The sequence below is a fragment of the Macrobrachium rosenbergii genome, chromosome 20, assembly GCF_040412425.1.
Source record: "Macrobrachium rosenbergii isolate ZJJX-2024 chromosome 20, ASM4041242v1, whole genome shotgun sequence".
Classification (NCBI taxonomy): Eukaryota; Metazoa; Arthropoda; class Malacostraca; order Decapoda; family Palaemonidae; genus Macrobrachium; species Macrobrachium rosenbergii.
In genome coordinates this window covers 5,235,001-5,255,858 of record NC_089760.1, presented here as the reverse complement: position 1 = coordinate 5,255,858, position 20,858 = coordinate 5,235,001, and the positions used below count along the sequence as shown (strand labels likewise).

At 36.7% G+C, this 20,858-nt stretch overlaps 1 protein-coding gene and 1 long non-coding RNA gene across 2 annotated transcripts in view; both read left to right on the top strand.

The window, feature by feature from the left end:
• Positions 1–139: 139 nt before the first annotated feature.
• LKRSDH (lysine ketoglutarate reductase/saccharopine dehydrogenase) overlaps positions 140–20,858 on the top strand; it is a 72,337-nt gene continuing 51,618 nt past the window's right edge. The window contains exon 1 of the mRNA XM_067121846.1: positions 140–259. The gene's annotated coding sequence lies outside the window, so the exon portion shown is untranslated. The remainder of the gene's footprint in view (positions 260–20,858) is intronic.
• On the top strand, positions 7,764–10,108 carry LOC136849008 (uncharacterized). Its single transcript, XR_010856194.1, has 3 exons — positions 7,764–8,651; positions 9,034–9,188; positions 9,583–10,108. It is a non-coding gene; the product is annotated as an uncharacterized lncRNA (long non-coding RNA).

Here is a 20,858-nt window from a genome sequence, read left to right as displayed (position 1 = left end):
CTACATCATTTTCAGCTGCATCATCCTTTGCTAAAGACACCTCTTCATAAAGATGGATGGGGGCTTTAGGGTCAAGCATTTTGGCAACGCTGCATGATAGCGGTCCGTTCCTCTCCCCTCTTTCTCTCTCTTCTCTGCCTGGGAGCCGTGTTGTCAACGCAAGGGAAGGGCCTCCTTGCCGCGTCAGCCCTATGCTCGTCACAGTCGACAGTGTGGTTTCAGACGTGGTGTAGGAAAGAGCTACGTTTCTGTCTCTTTGGCAAGTAAACTTAAATTATTGTTGGATCTGAGTGAAAATTGCCTAAAGTTGTATTCATACTATGGTTCAGATTTTAGGTTAATATGAATTTCTTGGATAAATGGAAAGTACTTGTTGGCATGCACATAACAAATTTTGGCCATGGCATTCCCTTGGGCACCAGAGCCATAAAATGACCCTGGTGCAAAAGTTAACAGGGCAAAGGGGTTAACACGTAATAACTTTATAATTCAGGTTAATATAATACTGCGTCGACATCAGACAAACTTTATCTAAAGATGAATTCTGTATGGATTTAAATGAATAGGTAGGAAAAGGTTATTTTTAAAATAAATGGACTTCTAACTGTAATCTACTTAGAAAACTACCTTCTGTTATTTAAACTTATATCTTTAAATAGCAGCATATCTTGCACAACTGGGCCTACTTAATAATTCTATGGTATTTTGTAATAAGTCTCGCTGTGCTGAACTTGCAAACTTTTAACCCCCCCCTCCCCCACCCTCTTTGTCTCTATGTATGTCGACATGTAGTTTTATATCATACAGGGCGTTAAAAATGTATAAAAACTGTATCAAATACTTAGCTATCATTGTTAGTTTTGACGCCTCAGGTCAAGCACGGTCAGTAATTAGATGCCAGAAGGAAGTAACTTGAAGGTCCAAGTGGATTAATGCAGATGGGTCTGGTTAAACGGCCAAGAGCCACAGTCTTTTATTCTTCTTTCAAGAGACTTCTGCAAAGAACTGAACAGAGACCAAGAGTCTTTCTTCTGCTTATTCATCCTTGATTTCTTCTGTGTTCCATTAATTTCATTCATCATTGTTTCAGCAACTTTACTGATTCCGAGTTGCTCTTTTGGTCTTTTTCTTCTGCTTTCAATGGTTTTGCTTCGCTTTCTGTGTGTCTGAAGGAGTTGTGGGGATAAGCTGCAGTGGCCGTTGATGACTGATTTGCTCAGCTACTTTTCCTCTCGTGTTTATGATGATGGATTATATATGTGGTACTCAGGAGCAAGTTCTTTCTAGACCGAGATGGTTCTGTATTGCCTTCCTGACACGTTATGTTATTACTAATTCTATTTTCTTAACTTTTTTTTTTTATTCTTCATACAAATACCATCTCTCTCTCTCTCTCTCTCTCTCTCTCTCTCTCTCTCTCTCTCTCTCTCTCTCTCTCTCTCTCTCTCTCTCTCTCTCTATATATATATATATATATATATATATATATATATATATATATATATATATAGATATATATATATATATATATATATATATATATATATATATATATATATATATATATATATATATATATATATATTTATATTAGTTTTGTCACGTGAACACAGGTTACTTTTTACATCTCTCTCTCTCTCTCTCTCTCTCTCTCTCTCTCTCTCTCTCTCTATATATATATATATATATATATATATATATATATATATATATATATATATATATATATATATATATATATATATATATTAGTTTTGTCACGTAAACACAGGTTACTTTTTATATTCGCCAGTATTAAACAACAAATTCTTTAGTGACGAATTCACTTTACCTTGGGAATAACACCCCAAGGAAATTCTATGCATCTACAGAATCTTGGCCAGTGTTGATGAACTTTTCAATTAGAATTTCCCCAGGGTAAAGCAACTTCGATATCTAGGTGTATTTATGATTTTTTATATATATATATATATATATATATATATATATATATATATATATATATATATTATATATATATATATATATATATATATATATATATATATATATATATATATATATATATGTATGTGTGTGTGTGTGTGTGTGTGTATGTGTTTATAATTTCAAAAAGATACTGATGTCATTCGATTTTATTATCAATGCTTACAATCTCCTAGTAACAGAATTGCATTCTATCATGCATGTCAGTCGTGACAGGCCAAACCTCGAAAATATGGTTTTATGTTTAATCGTGATGCAACAGAACTAGTAAATTTCAGCCGTATCTCTAAGAAAAAATAAAGCTGTCTCACGTATATTTGAACTGACTCCAAGACGGCGATGATGGTACTATTGGATCCAGGGATAAGCTTATCGTTGCTATTAAACTCGAGAACTCACTTGATTGAATATGTCAGAATGGTCAATAAAATGCTAAGAAGCTGACAAAGAATTGAGAGCCTTTCACTGAAAGTCTTTTTGTTTATGAATCTTCCACTCTCAATTAACGTTTCTCTACAGAGGCCCCTTTTTTCTCCGTGATATTCTTAATCACATATGCCTTAATGATTCCCGTAACTCTCTCTCTCTCTCTCTCATCTTCACTTCCTTTCCCATTATAATTCTATATCCTTTCCTTTTCAACCTCCCAAACGCAAATCAAACAGACTTCTCTGTTTCTGCGCTAAGCCTGCCATTTTCCGCTCCTGCCAGCCTACTTTTTGATTCGTCCTTTTTACGCACATACAACCACTTACGCTAATTGTCATCCCAAGGACATTATCATCCAGACTTCTACGTATTTCACCATACACACCATTCTTCAGCCATCTCTATGCGCTGCTCTAACTTCCCCTTTATATAACAGTCTGGTCCTATGTCCCATATGCAGCCCCTACTCCGCTACTGAAGAACATTCTTCTCTTAACTCCCAATTTAATTAGTTAATGACTTGACAACAATATGCATATTCATCCAGGCTCCAGCTTCTCTCCTTTCATATCTTTATATGCCTCATCTTGTTCTTACATTTAATCTGTACTGAAGACGAGAGAAACTAACAAACAGGATTTTTTGCACGGTTCCCACAGTATAATCACATGCTTAAATCTCTTGTAGAAGACTGTCTTCGGCTGATGCTCTCCGAGCATTTTCTCACTTATTTTCCATTCATGTCTCCCAGCACGATCACCCTCGCAACTTCTCTGAATAGGTTTGCCAAAGATTAAGGCTCACCTAAAGATTCCTTTTCTTCTCGTTTCTCTCCATGTACAATCCACTAACACTTATGATCACTACTTTTTAGTGTGTTATGTTCCGTTAGTTCTGAGAATTTGCATTTGAAAGAGAGGGTGGGAGGTAAAAAGTAGTGGTCATAAGCATTAGTGAGTTGTACATGGAGGGAAATGAGAAGAAAGGGCATCTTTAGGTGAGCCTTAATCTTTGATAAACCTATTCAGAGAAGTTATGAGGGTGATCGTGCTACACATATACAGTATATATATATATATATATATATATATATATATATATATATATATATATATATATATATATATATATATATATATATATATATATATATATATATATATATATATATATATATATATATATATATATATATATATATATATATAATGTATATATATATGTATGTATGTGTATGTGTGAGTGCGTGTTTATAATTTCAAAAAGAATCTGAGATCATTCGGTTTTATTATGAATGCTTACAACCTCCTGGTAATTGAATTGCATTTTATCATACACGTCAGTCGTGACAGGTCAAAGCCTTAAAATATTAATCACAGACATTAAATATCGTTTTTTTTTTTTTTTGTTTAATCGTGATACAATAGAACTAGTTAATTTCAGCGTCCTATCTCTAAGAACAAAATAAGACTGTCTTATTTATATTTAAACTGACTCCAGACGACGATAATTGCAGGATCCAGTGATAAACTTATCGTTGCTATTAAACTCGAGAGCTCACGTAATTGAATATGTCTGAATGGTCATTAAATGCTAATTATCGCCTCCACCGCCGTGTGACGCAAGAGGCTTCACCGAAATGCAGCCACTGAAGTCTTTCCTGTGCCTTATGTCTCAGCATGTCCGTCCTGTCCCATACTTCTCATCCCAGCGGGTCTTATCCACGTGTCCGCTGAAAGGTAAATTATTAATTCCTACTGAAAGTTCCTAATACACTAAAGTTATTCTGTAGAATTTGCCGAGTTTCTTTAATGCCTCCGTCAAGCCCAATACCCTTTTCTTCACGAATTTGGATAATTTGCGCGCGAAATATGTGAAACAATAAATTCTCCGATTTTTATTGTCTTTATTTTATAAAGATCTGATTGACAACGCAATCTCAATTTCTTCTCGGCTCCACGGCATGCATGTGCGGTATATTTTATATAATTTGTCCTCGGGTGACTCTTAATAGATGAATATTGCACACACACACATCCTCGTCGTCTTCTCGATAAATAAGGCCGACCTTCTAGGGTTTACATAACACCCAGAACCCCAAGAAGCCACAGCGACGACCTTAGCTCTTCTTCTCCCTTACTGCCCGTCAGGGTGAGCTGAAAAAGAAGTCTCCTTTGTGTACAATCTTTCCTGTTTTCAGCCGTATTTGATCTGTTTAGAATACAACGTCACATCATGACTGCAGCCGAGGATCACTATACGCGCCTGTAAGTGTGCAGTCTTCTGTGGGAACTGGTCCAAGAGAGATGCAAGCAGCATGGGGTGGTGAGACGTAACATATGACCTTGACAGCATTTCGTAATTTTGTTCCTTTAACGCTTCTCTCTCGTTGATGCGAACGTGTACGGTCGATATTACATTATATATATTTATATATATATATATATATATATATATATATATATATATATATATATATATAACGTGCATATAAATGACAAAACCACACACACACATATATATATGTGTGCGTGTGAGTATAATTATATGTATGTATATACACACATAAATATATATGTATATATATTTATATATATATATATATATATATATATATATATATATATATATATATATATATATATGAAATATTTTCTGTTAAAACAGAAATCCATTTAATAATGGAAGCCCATAAAAACGCCAAAATGCGTTTTTATGGCCTATTGTATATATATATATATATATATATATATATATATATATATATATATATATATATATATATATATATATATATGTGTGTGTGTGTGGTGCGCATTTGAATTTGATTTTACATCTAAACTTATGCTCTATATATCGTACTTGTGGTTCATGTCTCCTAAAGGCGAAACGAAATATTGCTACTTTACATCTGCTTGTACGCATACATACGCTTTTCTTTCCATGTCTGCGTAAAAGAATGCACAAAGAATAAAACGTTCTTGTAAGATCACCGTTACTGTGTATTTCCTCAGTCCTAAAGGCCTGAGGGGCGCTGAGTGATATTAACAAACTTCCTTATGATGTTACAGGCTGTTGCCCGGGAGAAGGGGAAGGGAATGTCGTCATGATCTCATCGATTTTTAACTCACTAGATGTTAAGGATTTTGGCCCCATTAATGTTGCATTTTTCGTCAGTGATCCTGATATATATTTACACACACACACATATATATATATATGTATAACTGAATCACGAAAATATGGAACGTGATGAATATATAAATAAAGATAATTTCACACACATAGGAAACATGGAGTGCTGCGAGGCCTTTCGACACTAGTCCTTTACTTAGCAGTCTGCTAAGTAAAGGACTAGTGTCGAAAGGCCTCGCAGCACCCAGTCTTCCATTTCCCACTAAATAAAGGACTAGTGTCGAAAGGCCTCGCAGCACTCCAGTGTTTCCGTTTCCTTCGTGATTTTATCTTTATTTACACACATATATATATATGTGTGTGTTTCTTTCACTGGTTTATATATATCATTTCCACCCATCAGTTAAAGGGTTATATTTACGCTCTCTCTCTCTCTCTTCGTGGCCTCGTTGCGCAGAGGTGAGGTTATTCTCTATCTTTTATTTCATACCTCCCCATTTATACTCCCGGCTCTCTTATACCTTCTTTTCCTCGTATATGCACTCACAGACGTAACTATACATACGCGCATGCACGCCCCGCTATGTCAAGGTTTCGGAAGCCCCATAAGGTACGGCTCTTTTTCTTTATACAGAACTTACGCTACGATTGCTTAGATCGCGTTCTGCTTAGGCTTTCTCACCATACATTTGAACCTAATTTTTCTTTGAAGGTCTCAGGAATAATAACAAACTCACTTTCAGTTCAGTGAAAATAATGCAGAGAGAGAGAGAGAGAGAGAGAGAGAGAGAGAGAGAGAGAGAGAGAGAGAGAGAGAGAGAGAGAGTCTTTCCTGTGTATGTATCTCGAGATGACAGATGGGTTACATAAAACGTTTCACGGTTTGTATCTCAAGGCGCAATTCACTTGATTACAAACTATGAAATTGGACCGAGGGAATCGTTCACTGGGGTGCCTTCTCCACCCGGGCGCCAGAAAGAGAGAGTAGTGGCTCACGTCACTATAGATTTGAAGAGGCTGGGTCGTGCCGTAAGCACCTTTGGACAATTAGATTTCCGACCTCTGCCATATTACGTAAGACCAGTGTTGCCAAACCCGCGGTTTACCCGCCCAATTGGGCTACTTTTGAACTGCTTGCCGCGGTCTATGAAAGGGTGCCGCTACATACCTAAAATTGGGCTACTTTGGTGAAACAAAACCGCGGCATCACTAAATCCGTTTTAATTGGTTTCCCCATTGCCAGTTTTACAAAACAGCTTTACACGTGTGTGATAGACCTTCGAAAGATCTTGAGACAAACCCTGGGGCTACAATTATAAGATTATAGGGGTTGTTTTCCATGTCCAGGTATTTTAATCACTTTCCTGTTCCATCCTGCATAGGATTTGCCTTCAGTCCATTACTTCTCCACATTCCACAACATTTTTCGGATTACGAATTGAAAAACACTGTTCTTTGTCGCCTATATATTATCTATAACGAGAGAGAGAGAGAGAGAGAGAGAGAGAGAGAGAGAGAGAGAGAGAGAGAGATGTATAAGAGGAAGGAAGTAGCATTTGGAGAAATTGGAGAAGCTATATTAGTGTATCTATCAGTTGCCTGTTTCTGCACATTTGCAGTTCGCTGGTGGCGATGAAGACTGAAAGTGATTCCTCCAAGGAAATTTTATTAATTCAGCATCAATATTAAAACTCGTAATTAATTATGTGATTGAGTTTTTAATCATGTACAAATAAGCTACAGACGAGTTTGCTACTTTCACTGTGCTAGTAATTATTCTTACCGTACAACAATTGATTTTCCTTAATTAAAAAACAAGTTTGGGAAGAGTGTAGAGTGACCTAAGAAGAATGCACACACAAATATTAAAATGTATAAAAAATGCGCATGTCCTTTTTCTGTCTTATTTTTGGTAGGTGTCTGTCCATTTTACCCTGGTTTTAATGGCATTTACGAACTTGATATTTCATCATTAATTATTCTAAAGGAAAGACGTAGATTGAATCTACTTCTATTTTGGATTTTAATCAATACTGTAATAAAGCATAATAATGAAATATTGCTGGTTTTTCCGTTGGTTGATCAGACAGACTGTCGCCGTCTAGTCTAGACAAGAAGGATTATGTCTGCGGGAAGCATTTAAAAGGCCTTACATACCCGTAGATATGACAATTCTGCTGGCCCCATGGGAGCAATTTTAGAAAAGGAAACGCACTATATATACCTGCCGATTGCCCTATTAAATCAGTCAGAATTCGGTAGTGAACTGTGACCCAGCTCTGCAGCCTCTGCTTCTTTGACTCCACAAACTAGCTGCCTGATTGCCCGATTAAATCAGTCAGAAAACTCAGAATTCGGTAGTGAACTGTGACCCAGCTCTGCAGCCTCTGCTTCTTTGACTCCACAAACTAGTCAGATTCAGTTTTCCCACTCGGTGATAAGGTTGGTTGCTTACAATGCCAAAAAAGTGTAATTGGAGTGTTTATAAGAAACATTATAATCCTAAATGGGAGAGTGAGGAACCCTTGAGAGATTGGGTGAAAAGGGTTCCTGGGGATGAAACAAAAGCACGATGTCGTTTTTGTAATGCTGTCATAAGAGCGCACCATTCCGATTTAATGAAACATGCGAATACTGCCACTCATAAGTCATATATAAAAGCAAGGGAAAGTAATGTTACGAGGTTTTTGGTCAGTACTCAGCAAACCAAGCAGGCTGACATTAGCCAAAAAGTTACAGATTTGAAACTTTCAGTGACCATTGCTTGCCATGCCTCAATAAATTCGATTGATCATATTGGGGAGGTGATAAAAGAATGTGGAAAAAGCTGTAACTGTAGTAAAAATACACTACGTGACCTGCAGCTACACCGAACAAAATGTAGTAATTTAATAAAGAATGTATTGGGCCCAGAGATGAAAAATCAGCTAATCACAGATATTGGAAGCACCCCCTACTCCTTGATTATCGATGAATCAACCGATATAACAACCAATAAACAACTGTGCTTAGTTATTAGATATTATAGTCAAGCAAAAAGAAGCATGATATCTACATTCCTAGGGCTAGTTGTGCTAGAAGAAACGTCAGCAAATGCTCAGGTAAGACATTCAACTCTTAGAATTCATTATTGTAAACTTCGTAATTTTCTTTATTTTCACTCGTTTTCGTTTACTAGCAAAAAAAAATTAACAAGTTATTTTGATTATATATGAAATACTGTGGTTATATATACATTTATTGTATACATGTTCATTTTCATGAGGCCTGTTGTAGGCTTGTAGCTACGCTCATATTTTTCTTAATGTCAGTATTTTGTTAACTTCCACCATATTCGGTGGAATCTGTTTGTTCATCTGTACATGTGTTACTAACTTTACAGCCTTAGATATATTTCTCAAGTAATTTGAAAAAGTATTCTATGAAAATAGGCCACTGTTCTGCAATAGTCATACAAATTAAATGGAATAATACTAATTGCAGGCTTTAACTGATGCAATATGCAAGTTCTTGGGTGAAGTTGGATTAAATATTGGCCAATGCCTTGGACTTGGGACAGACGGTGCAAGCGTGTTATGTGGCACCAACAATTCAGTCCTAACTAAACTCCAAAAAAATCCTTCAATCATCGGTGTAAGGTATGATAAATGTTTTCTTTACAGAGTTCACTTGAAATTAAAATATAGGCCTACATATAACCCAAAACATAAATTATGATAACATACTAGAGTCGATTTCTCTTCAGTAAAACAGTTTCTTCTCTCTCTCTCTCTCTCTCTCTCTCTCTCTCTCTCTCTCTCTCTCTCTCTCTCTCTCTCTCTCTCTCTCTCATAATATATATATATATATATATATATATATATATATATATATATATATATATATATATATATATATATATATATATATATATATATATATATATATATATATATATATATATATATATATATATATATATATATATATATATATATATATATATATATATATATATATATATATATATATAACCTATTTGTATTTTTACAGGTGTGTGTGCCATAGCTTGCAACTAGCTTGCAGTAAGGCTGTCGAGGCTATGCCTAGAAGCGTGGACTTTCTTGCTCACCAAACATACAATTGGTTTAGTTTCTCCAGTTCTCGTCAGACAGCTTATAAAGACATATACAAAGCAATCAATAATGGCACATCCCTTCTGAAAATAATGGCACCCTCAGGAACACGTTGGCTGTCCATTTTTCAATGTGTAGAGCGCATCCTATCCCAGTGGGACGAACTGAAATTGCACTTTCAGTTAGCCAAGTCAAAAGAAAAATGTTACACAGCGGAAATGTTGCACCAGATGTATGCTGATCCGGTCAATAAACTATATTTGGAATTTCTAAAGCCAATTTTGGGAGAATTTAATAGAGTTAACAAGCTATTTCAAGGCGAAAATGTGTCTTGCTTGAAGCTTTTTTCAGATTTGGAACATTTCTTTAGGTACCTAATACAGCGTACCATTAAACCAGCAGTTATTCAGCGTACAGAAAATTTGACTGAATTGAATTTTCAAGATGAAACAATATTATTACCTTCTATGGAGACAGATTTGGGAGCACTTTTTTTTATTCAGTTAGATAAGTCCCCGATAAATTCCAATGCAAAAATCGAAGTACGAAGGAGATGCACAGCTTTTCTAAGAGAAGCTTGTATGCAAGTAGCTAAGCGCCTTCCAAATAATTTAAACATGCTTAAAAGCATGACTTTGCTTTCTCCTAAAATTGCAACTAGTGCAGTCAAGCCGAAAGTGACAGAATTGCCATTCATTGATACCCAGTTCAAGGGTGACCTATCAAGTTTGGAAATTGAGTGGAAGCAGGTAAAAGACTACTGTCTTTTTGGATATATCAATCTTTTAATTAGGAAAATATATGCAAACTTATTAATATTCTGACATATACATAGTTTTATTGGACAATGTAAATATGCTTAACTTTTTTTAATACGTATTTTTTTTATTTTCACACTCCAGGTAAATCTAGTAGACTGGGGAGATGCAGTGAGCAAGGACCCTATCGAGTTCTGGGAAATGTAATGGAGTATGAAGACTCAGTTGGGAAAAGGCATTCGAAAGGCTAGCGAACTTTGCCTTGAAAATTTTATGCCTTCCAATTAGCAATGCAGGCGTTGAAAGGGTTTTCAGCCAGGTAAACTTAATCAAAACGGACCTGCGCAACAGGATGGGACAAGACCTCTTATCAGCAATACTGTATATACGCAGTGCTATGCGTTGCCATGAAGGAGAGGAAGTTAAAAAATGCAGATGTCCAAATTTTCTTCCAAGTGACAAAATCCTCCAAGCTGTACAGTCAAGTTCATTTTATGACCATTGTGAATAAAGATTTGCCTTACGTATATCAAAGAATTTCATTTTTCCTTTCATTAACTATAAAAAAAATGTTCTTTTCTATTCTGATATTAAACCTTTTTTTACAGTTTTGAAATTGTGAAAAAGATAATAGTTTATCTTTTCTACTTAAATGCAGTTTATGAAAAATATTCTATTTTTGTTAAGGTCCTTTCATTATTAACCGTGAGTAAAGAATTGTATTTTATTTTGATGCAATAATTCTATGTGTTTGCTGTAATGACATTTTTTAAATATTCCCAAGCATGGAAAAATTAGTAATTTTATTTTTGTACCTTCATGTAGTATATGAAATGGAATTGTTCGTATTTCATTAAATAATTGAACAAAAGAGCCTGGTTGATTGATTTCACTTCCTTCTTCATTACCAAAGCATATTATCAACTCATAATTTGCTATCCAATCACTATTTCATGTTGGTTTAAAAATTGGGCTACTTTTCAGGCAATTGCCGCGGTTTTTGAGGCTTTGTACCGCGGTTTGGCTATCAAAGTTTTTGGCAACCCTGCGTAAGACGAGTCACTATTTTTCTTCTATTTCTTGCTGTTCCCTTTGGCGAAACATTCTTGAAACGTGAATTAAAACCTATGATTTTATTCTTTTCCTATTGTACACTCTGCACGTATTTCATTTTTTTTTTATAGAAAAACTTACACCCTAACTGTATGTCTACCTCTTTGCAGATCTTTGCAGAAATGTGAATAACAGCAGTAAAGAAAATAATATTCCAGAAACAGAATTAATCAGCTGTGACAATTACTTCCACTATTAATACTGTTCAGAACAGTAAGCACAGATAAGACCACTTTCTTGTGTATAATGAGTGACATATCGTTAGAAATACTCTTGAAACCAACAAACTTTACAAGGACTACCGTTCTCATCGTCAGAGGGAATGAATCCAGATCACAAACTTCCAAAGAGAGGTTTCTTGTAACAAGTTCGTGACTGATCTCCTGACCACAAGACCATTCTTGTTTGTTGTGGTTATACGGTTCATCTGTTGCTCACAGGGCACTGTTAATCCTGGGTGTGTCACGAAGGTCAGTCCAGGGTATAAGTTGGGATTATTAACTTCCCTAAAGAATCTGGAGAGATTAGTTTGTTTGAGGGCGTTGCTCGCGTTTATCTAGTCTAGAACATTAAAAGATTTTATTCCAGATACCAACCCCCTTCTTTTCCAGTACTCTGCTGTGCTTAACGACATTTCCTCCGTATACCAATTTACCTTCTTTGAAAATAAATTAATTTTAGGTTAAATTGGTCTAAATCTGCAATAATGTTAAGGACTGTTAAAGTAGTCAGAAGATCAAGCAACTGGATGTCAAAAACTAGTTTGTAAAATTTTAATGTTGGGGGCACCTTTAAAAGCAAGACCCTTGTCAGTCAGCACATGGTTGGTTTCATCTTCACAAACTAATTCAGTGAAATTTTGGTTCATTGTGATTCCCTCTAATGGCTATGAGGACAGTCCTCGTAAATCTAAAGGGTTTCTGAATAATATATACGGGATCGTTCCTTAGTTTTCACTACTGCCAATAATAATAATTATCACTTTTTATTTATGTTTTTCCATCGGTACTCTATATTATAGCGTGAGTTAGTATTATGAGAATATGGTAATAGGTTTGTTTACTGAACTTTTTTTCAGTTACCATGATTGACGACTTTTACCGATCTAATTTCATTCAAAGACGTTTTTTTAAGACATGTAAACGCACCAAAGATCCTTCGAGTGAAGGTCATACGGTCTATACATAATAAAACAAGAGGGGAAGCCGGCATACCGGGAGGAATCTTCTACTAAGGCTGACTCCAGTATTCAGTCCATGAACATGTATTAATATACCATAAAAAAATTTTTTCTTTTCTGGGCTTCGTAATCCATGACGAACTGTTTTGATTTTCCCCAAGTGCCAAAACAAGAAAGAATAAAGATACTGCTCTTGATTTCCTTGCAATGATATTTCCTGATGCCCTCGTTATGAAAGATAACTTTTCTTATTCAAATTTTATCAAGAAAATCCAGGAAGGGGTCTCTCGTTTTATCAAGCGTAAAAAATATCATAATTTGCGCTGTTCTCAATTTAAGTGATTTAACATTGAAGAAATGACAAGAACTGCGCATCTTTTATTTGCGGCAGAGAATATTTTCCTTCTACATGAAGCCGGAGCCGATCGAAGTGTGTAAACAACTCGTGACTTTGGCCCCCTCTCGGGGTTGGATTCCTAATTGGGTTCAATTGCCGGATTATCTCGAACGCTCCAACTTCTGACCAACGATATGAGAACGACCTTGTTTTTGTTGTTGTTGTAGCGTCGTGTGTTTGTTCCGCATAGCGACGTTTTGAGTCACGCTCTTTCTAGGCCGTGGTTTACACACAGCCATCTTATGACAGCACAGGCTCTTGCCCCGAGACGGCTCGCAAGTGTGGTACGTTGTGACAAGGATATAGGATACTTGGTGTGGACCTCCTGACTGCTTAACCAACAAACCTCATGCATGTTTGCGATCGTCAGTGTTTTGTCACTGAGTTATATTGCGCGAAGGTTGGCCGTAAAAGAGAATTATAGATGATCACTGGGTTTAGTGGCTGTACACGATTATCTTTTCAACATTCAACAGTTTATTAGTTGGTATTATTTCCTACGAAAACTGATTAGAGAGATATATTTTCCTTACTTAAAGAAAGCGAACGTTCTCATGGAAGAGGTCTAAAAGGTCACCACTTTACGAATCAAAATTCCACAGAATATATGACCCCGTTAGTAATAAGGAAGATAACTAAAAAAACAGAAATAAAAAACGTATATATAAGAAACCCAGAACACCTATATTCTTTCGTGAAAACTTAACAAATATTCGCTTTTATTCATAATCGGGAGGATGGAATATAATACAAATAAATAATTTTCTTATCAAAGAAAATTTCTCTCTGTGATCACAGTGCAGCAACACTGATGCATTGCTTACTGTCTGCGTTATCGTAGATGTGACTAATAGGCTTTGATATTTGAAACATTCAAAAATACTGATGTGTTTTGACTCATCCACTATTTAAACGAAAGCCTAGAATGATTTCCTATCTGCTCACTGAGTTATTTGCTAAAGCTTAAGCTTGGTGATGTGATTCACTTCCTAATGTACAACGAATTATCGTTTCTGCTTTTGACGCCTAATTTTTTCCCTGACCGAAGACGAAAGCATGATATTATTTTAAAGTTTCTCAATGGCGACTTATATAAGAGAGCCCACTTACGAAGGACAAAACCTTTCGTTTTTAGGAATATAGCGATGTTTCTAAACAGTTCGAAAGAATCAAACAAAGGTACAGAAACTGAAAAAAAATAAAGGCTGTTATATATACATAAACAACAGGAAGAAACTTTAGTTCTCTGTTGCCAATAGGTAACTAAAGTAACAAATAATAACCACAAGAAAATTTGGCTTAAGAACAGCTGTTACCCTGACGAGTACGAAAACTGGAAGAAATGACCACAATTTTTCTTGCCCATTTCCCCGAAAAGAATAACCATGTATGGAAATGAGATAAAAGACAAGAGATAAGTGTAGTTAAATGTATTTGAACAGACGTCAGCTAAAAATATCAAGGGGGGGAGAGACATGTGCTTCCAAGTGGCATCACACTGTGGCATCTTAGCAGAATTTTGGGACGCTGGCGCTCTGGGAATTGGATAGCCTGCTCTGTACCCTTCCATTCACGAAGAGACCTCCCTAGCGTGGCGTTTAAAGATCTGCACTGGTGCCAGTTTTACAGAACAGCTTGACACGTGTGTGACAGACCTTTGATTGTCTTTGTGACAAACCCTGAGGCTATAATTATAAGATTATAGGGGCTGTTTTTCGTTGCCAGGTATTTTAATCTCCTTCCTATTCCGCCCTGCTCAGGATTTGTCGTCAGTCCATTTCATCTCCACAGCCTATGCACGATGACGTATTTTTCTTATTTTTTACAAAGATTTACCGTTCTATGTATAGCTCATTTATAAATATTTAACATTTTCGTCTAGACAAGAAACATCATACAGTATTTACATCTAAGTAACTGCAGGGGTAAGCTGTTTGTGTAATGAATTGACGCTCTCTCTAAGATCCCGTGCTGGCACAAGGCCACTTTAATCTATCAACAACTCTCTCTCTCTCTGTTGATAATGTCAATGAGGACATGAGAGATATCTTGATTGTTTTGTAAAATGGTGATGTAGCATATGATGTTTTTGGTCTTCCAACAAAAAGAGAGAGAGAGAGAAATCTGTTTGTATACGATTGTTTATTTTCTCACTCGTCCAACTTACTCTGTTATACTTTATTTCATATTTCCTTCCTTACCAACTTATTCTTTACCTATATTAAGAAATCAAGATATTTGTACGGTAGAAAGGGGAAATGCCTCCAAACGTACCATGACCACTGAAAGTGGCCCCTGGAGACAGTCTTAAGCTGCTTATACGTGGATTTAAACGCACGTGGGCTGTTTGAAATATTGGCAAAAGCGCCAAAATGAGATGCCATGTTGATAGAAAATCTGATTCCGTTTCTTGTTATTGCATTAAAAAACTTTATCAATCGTGAACCTATGTAAGTGAATTAGAATTCTGCGTAACGAAGATATTTGATATCTGCAACGGGAGAAAAGGTTTCATCTCTCTGTTGTTGTTATAGATTTGGCACTATGCGGAGATTAAACGCATGTGCAGAGGACCCAAACAGCCACACCGGAAACTCATTTCATTTTGGTTTTACTTTAGGATGACTGCTGGAAGTCCCATATACTTGAATAAAGTTAATCTTCTTTCTCTTCACCTTTTCCCACTTCTGTGTGGGGTCGATGTTTCTGGCAGCTCTCCTCCACCTGGCTCGGTCAGACACATCGTCCTCTGACAATTTTGTCTCTCAGATCTTCTTTAACTGCATGTAGATTGGAATATAGTTAATGACAGGTAAAAAACGAATCCTTCCCACAATATTGTTTATACAATTACTGCATTGGGTAAAGCAATGAACTACAATTTGGGGCAATACGACCACTTGCTGCATGCTTCACTTAGTTTGGTTTCTCATTGCTGAGACAAGTTTATTTAAAATTTGCCTTTTGTTAAACGGTGGTGATGATGATTTTGATTCGTTATCGGGTTTTTCGTTGAGCATTTCTATTAACTTAATTGATCAAGGAGCCTCCTTATGTCCTATGCCTCTTTAATTATTGAGTGCTACTCATTTCATGGTGCACCTGATTCCTTTTTCTGGCGAATGCCCTAATGTTACACTGCTCTGTACCAGAGGCTTCTCGTTTCCTTCACTGCAAAGTTGTGGAAGAGCCTTCTTTTGGTAATAATTATGGGTGGTAATGCTCCGAATGAGTCTGTACTCTCTCTGTGTCTCTATTTCGTAGTACAGAACAGTCTGGGATGCTGAAGTAGACTGTTAGTACAGTGACCCACTAAGGAATTTGTATTTGGACATCGCAACATGACCAGTGCTTTACCAGACACGTTACACTAGGTTGAGAGAAGATCTATTTTTGAATAGTAAATTCTTTTAGTTATACTTATATAACTTCTGTAAATGTAATAATTTCCCTCTACAGTGCGCTTCACGCTATGCGAGATTTCCTGTCATTTTAGATAATCATAGATTTTATTTGTGTGTTGTTTAGAGTATGCAAACACTTGTTAACTGCACGTATCTCGTTTACAATGTCTTGATTTTCAAGTGTTTTCAAAGACGTATAATACTAAACTGCTGATATTTAGACCAATTCAGATTCCGAGCGTTAAAGGAAATTCTTTTTAGTGCAACAATGTGACCTCGCTGACAAGAATATCTTACTTAATTGGCTAAGCGTTTGGTCAATGAGATGCTTAGGAACACTCACGACCAACCCAAACATTTTATTACGGGATGATTACATAAGAACACATTTCTTAGAGGCTGCCAAGGAGTATCTTACCGGAAATCCTTTCTGCAGCATGACGGCAACATTTATATTGCAGTAAGGATGAAAGGCGTTGCCATTCTACTTGCGGCGTTTGCTTGCATTGATATTTTATAATAATTCTGCCACTAAAACTAGAATCCTTCATGGTGTGAGGATGATTCAAAAGTAAATACAATACGACAATGCTTATTTTGCTTGAAAATCTAAAGGAGAACAGAAGTGCTACCGAGATGAATGAAGTACTAAAATGAAAATGACGGAAATGAGGCCATAAATTAATTTTACTTCATATGTAACTTTAGGAAAACATAATCTAAGAAAGGCGGGGATGTGGCTGTAATGAGCCACTGGAGAAATTGTTATTACTGTTGTTCATGGTGTTATCTGCATAGTCGTTTTCATGAATGTCCAGTAAATAAGAAAACAGTAGTCCCAAAAGTCTCAGGTAAAAGAACACTTTCCTTCTTTTAATTCTTCCTACTGATTTCTATTTCCCCTCGATTCTCCCAACCAAGGCCTTGTCTACTGTTTAATCCATGGTCTTCCCCTCCCTTTGAAATTCTCTAATCTTCCATACTATCCTGCATTTCTGACCAAATGACCTCCTTTCAAGAGTTCCAAATTCTTCCGCTGTTAACAGGTTAACATAAAGCATTCATCGCTATCACAATTTGATTGGGACTTGAAGCCCATCCTTGATTAAAACATAGACTTACACCAGGACACTCGTGTCTCCATACATACTCTGACTACATGTCCTTCCTCATTCTGTGTATTGTTGTCTGTCCCCTTTCCTTAATTTGATACGCAAAACATAAGGGTAAAAAAATTAAAGCCGGACCTTTCTACACATAGAAGCATTTCCACTATTACTGCTACCACTAACGCGACTCTCGGGAAGTCACAGGCGTGTCATCATTTACCAGGTTCGGAGCATCCTCCAATGAATACCGAATCACACACACACACATATCTTCTATACATTAACCATGGGTCTTTTCCCTTTAAAGTAGGTGCATCGGAGTGTTTAGTCTACCGGTTCTCAGCAAGTATTTAAGGGTAACGGTGCGACCCGTAACAGTCGGTTAACATTGCTGTACCCAAGTTACCGCTTAGACGACCGGAGGCTCAGTGGGAGTTAAGGGATCCGCGAGACGCCAACAAATTCCAAGGGATGGCGCGAAACTGGGTGAAGGCCGAGGTGTCCAAAATAGACCGAGTTTTCAGAGAATAAGGCGGATGAGGAACCTCTCTCACAATTGCGTCTCTATAGCAGGGGCATTGTAAAGTAGCAGCTGCCTACACTGTGCACTACTTTTAAGAAACATCGTGGTTAGATGGCAGATGGTGGGAAAAGTTAATTACGTTCTTGAGCACCACCTGAAGTGGCTTATGCTCTTCCTGTTTCTTTGCATTTCACAATAAAATATTGTGTTGACCTGGCCTCTTCCAAGCGCTGACTTAGAGAAGAAGCAAATGATTAGAGCAATAAGTGGCAACCCTGATCATAAAATTATTAATGTCATCTTTACATATGAATTTACAATAACGATATAATATATATACTGGTGTATATATATATATATATATATATATATATATATATATATATATATATATATATGTGTATATGTATGTGTATGTGTGTGTGTGTGTGTGTGTGTATACACCGGGTGGCTAGTCGCCTTTGGTCGGTTGTAGCTTTGATCGTGGGCTAGAGACCTCATCCCACTAAAAAAATTGCTGTTAACCAGAATGTGTGCGTGCGCGCGCGTGTATGTATATGTGAGTGTTTGTATGCTTTTGAGAGAAAGTATTTTCCATTCCTATTAACCACGCGAGGTTCGTTGCCATCAGTATAGTCACCTGGAATGCTGCGGTAAAAATACTTCAAAATTCGCAGTTTTTTTTTAACGTTTCCTATATCTTCAGCAGTGCATGAGTTATTCCCAATATAAACAAGCACAGTCAACTGACTGACTGACTGACTGGTTGACTGACTGATGCGATAACACAAACCGGGAACGGTGTATGGATGGCAACGTCGTATAGTGAAAACAGAGAGATTTAACTGAAGAACGCGTTATTCAGTTGTTTGTTACGCTTGCAATTGTTGTAATTCCAAACTGGTGTAACAAAGCAACATTAAGCCTGAAATTGTCTTTGGCAAGACACCTCAAATGCCCCACTTCCCTTTGGCAGCAGCTGCGAGAGGTCTTTTAAAACCTCTTCCATCTACCCTGAAAATAGGAGCGCTAATCTCCACGGAAAAATTGGCCCGAATCTCTTTGAGGCCACTGTTTAACGCAGGAATGGTGCCAAGAGGTCTCAGTACTGCATAGGCCTTCGCAGGTGAGATTGTTGCCACGAGCTACTTAGCTCTGTAAATTGGTGGTTGCCAAGCTGCCTGAAAGCAGAAAATGAGTATAAGACAATGAGAAAATTCCACGATTTAATTAGGAATGGAAATCTCGCACTTTTGCTATAGGAAGGAAATGAAATCAGTAAGGAAAAGGTTTAATGTACGTACAAAACACGGTTGGGACTTGGATATCAGTGCGCAGTTTACCCTTAGGACTTTAACTTGTCTGGGAAGGCTCTCCTGATATCGAGCTTTTTGATGAGGTTGAAACAAACGCTTACCTATTCATCAGAGAGGCAGCTGTAAGTTTCACTCATTTAAAATCCGTACTACGCTATCATCTTTTGGAAAAATAATTATGTCCATTTTGTCTGAAAGCTTCTTGGACGTACGCAGTGTGGACTACGCTGCAGCGTGCTCACGAATAATTTATGGCTCTAGCTAACGTCAGAGCCAGCTATGTGAATCGCTCATTCATACCATTAGCTTCGAGAACTCTGACTTCCCCAGTGACTTTTGTTTCAAGAAGTGATTTGACTTCGCTTACGAATCTTTGTTCTCTAACGGTTTTTTGAGCTTGCTTTTCGTACCAATACTCCTCTCTCGCTGCTGCGTTTAATTCGATGCAATGAATTTTCCCTCTAAAATCTTATAATAGTTTTATCAGTCAAGTTCGCAAATCTTGTGGTACTTCTTTTTATTTTCCCTTATGCCAACAATGAATCCAATACATTTCGTCTGATTAATGACAGTGCGCTCGGCTTTTTACGAAATCGTTTTTATCACCACAGTAAGGGGATCTCTCTTTCTCTCTCTTGTAGGTAATATTTCGACTCCTTTTGCGTGCAGCGAAGGGGGAGCCATTTTTCCCCTCGAAGTGGCCACATACCACCCAGCAGGTCATCACTTCCCACATTTAGTCTATGGGGACGAGCAATCCCTGTTTTGTTTTTCTTCTTCTACCAGAGACATTCAATTCAGTCTTTTTCAAGGAACGCTCCCATTACGTTTTTCCTCAGAACTGGGGTTGATGAGGGAATTTCTCTTGAAACTAATGATTCTTTAGTTGTACAGTAGTGGAGATTTTCTCTCATATCCTGACTGTATTTTCCTACGAGAATTTCAGTTATACTTATAGCCTATACTCTGTAGACTGTTCTCTGACAGTTTGGTGTTACGAAACATATGCGATACACTGAGGCTTTTGATTAGATGTGAAATTCATGCGTAAAGCTGAAAATAACATAAAAGATACTAATCAGATGGACAGATCAGTTGCCAGAATGGCTGTCAATTTAAAAAAATAGATAAAAAAATTATCAATAGTTATCAATGATTATAACAACAGATTAAACAAATGACACAAGAATTATCCCTAACGTACATTTGCAATTATAAAAAAAAGTAATGCATAGGAAGACGTTAGATGTGTTTTAAAATCTTACATGGTTCATAACATGCATCCTCCGAAAAATATATACATATATATACCTGTAAAGCACGAAACGAAACCACATATTCCATGAATCAAAAAAAAAAGTGTTAGACTAGGAAAGCTATAGCGCAATCAGGT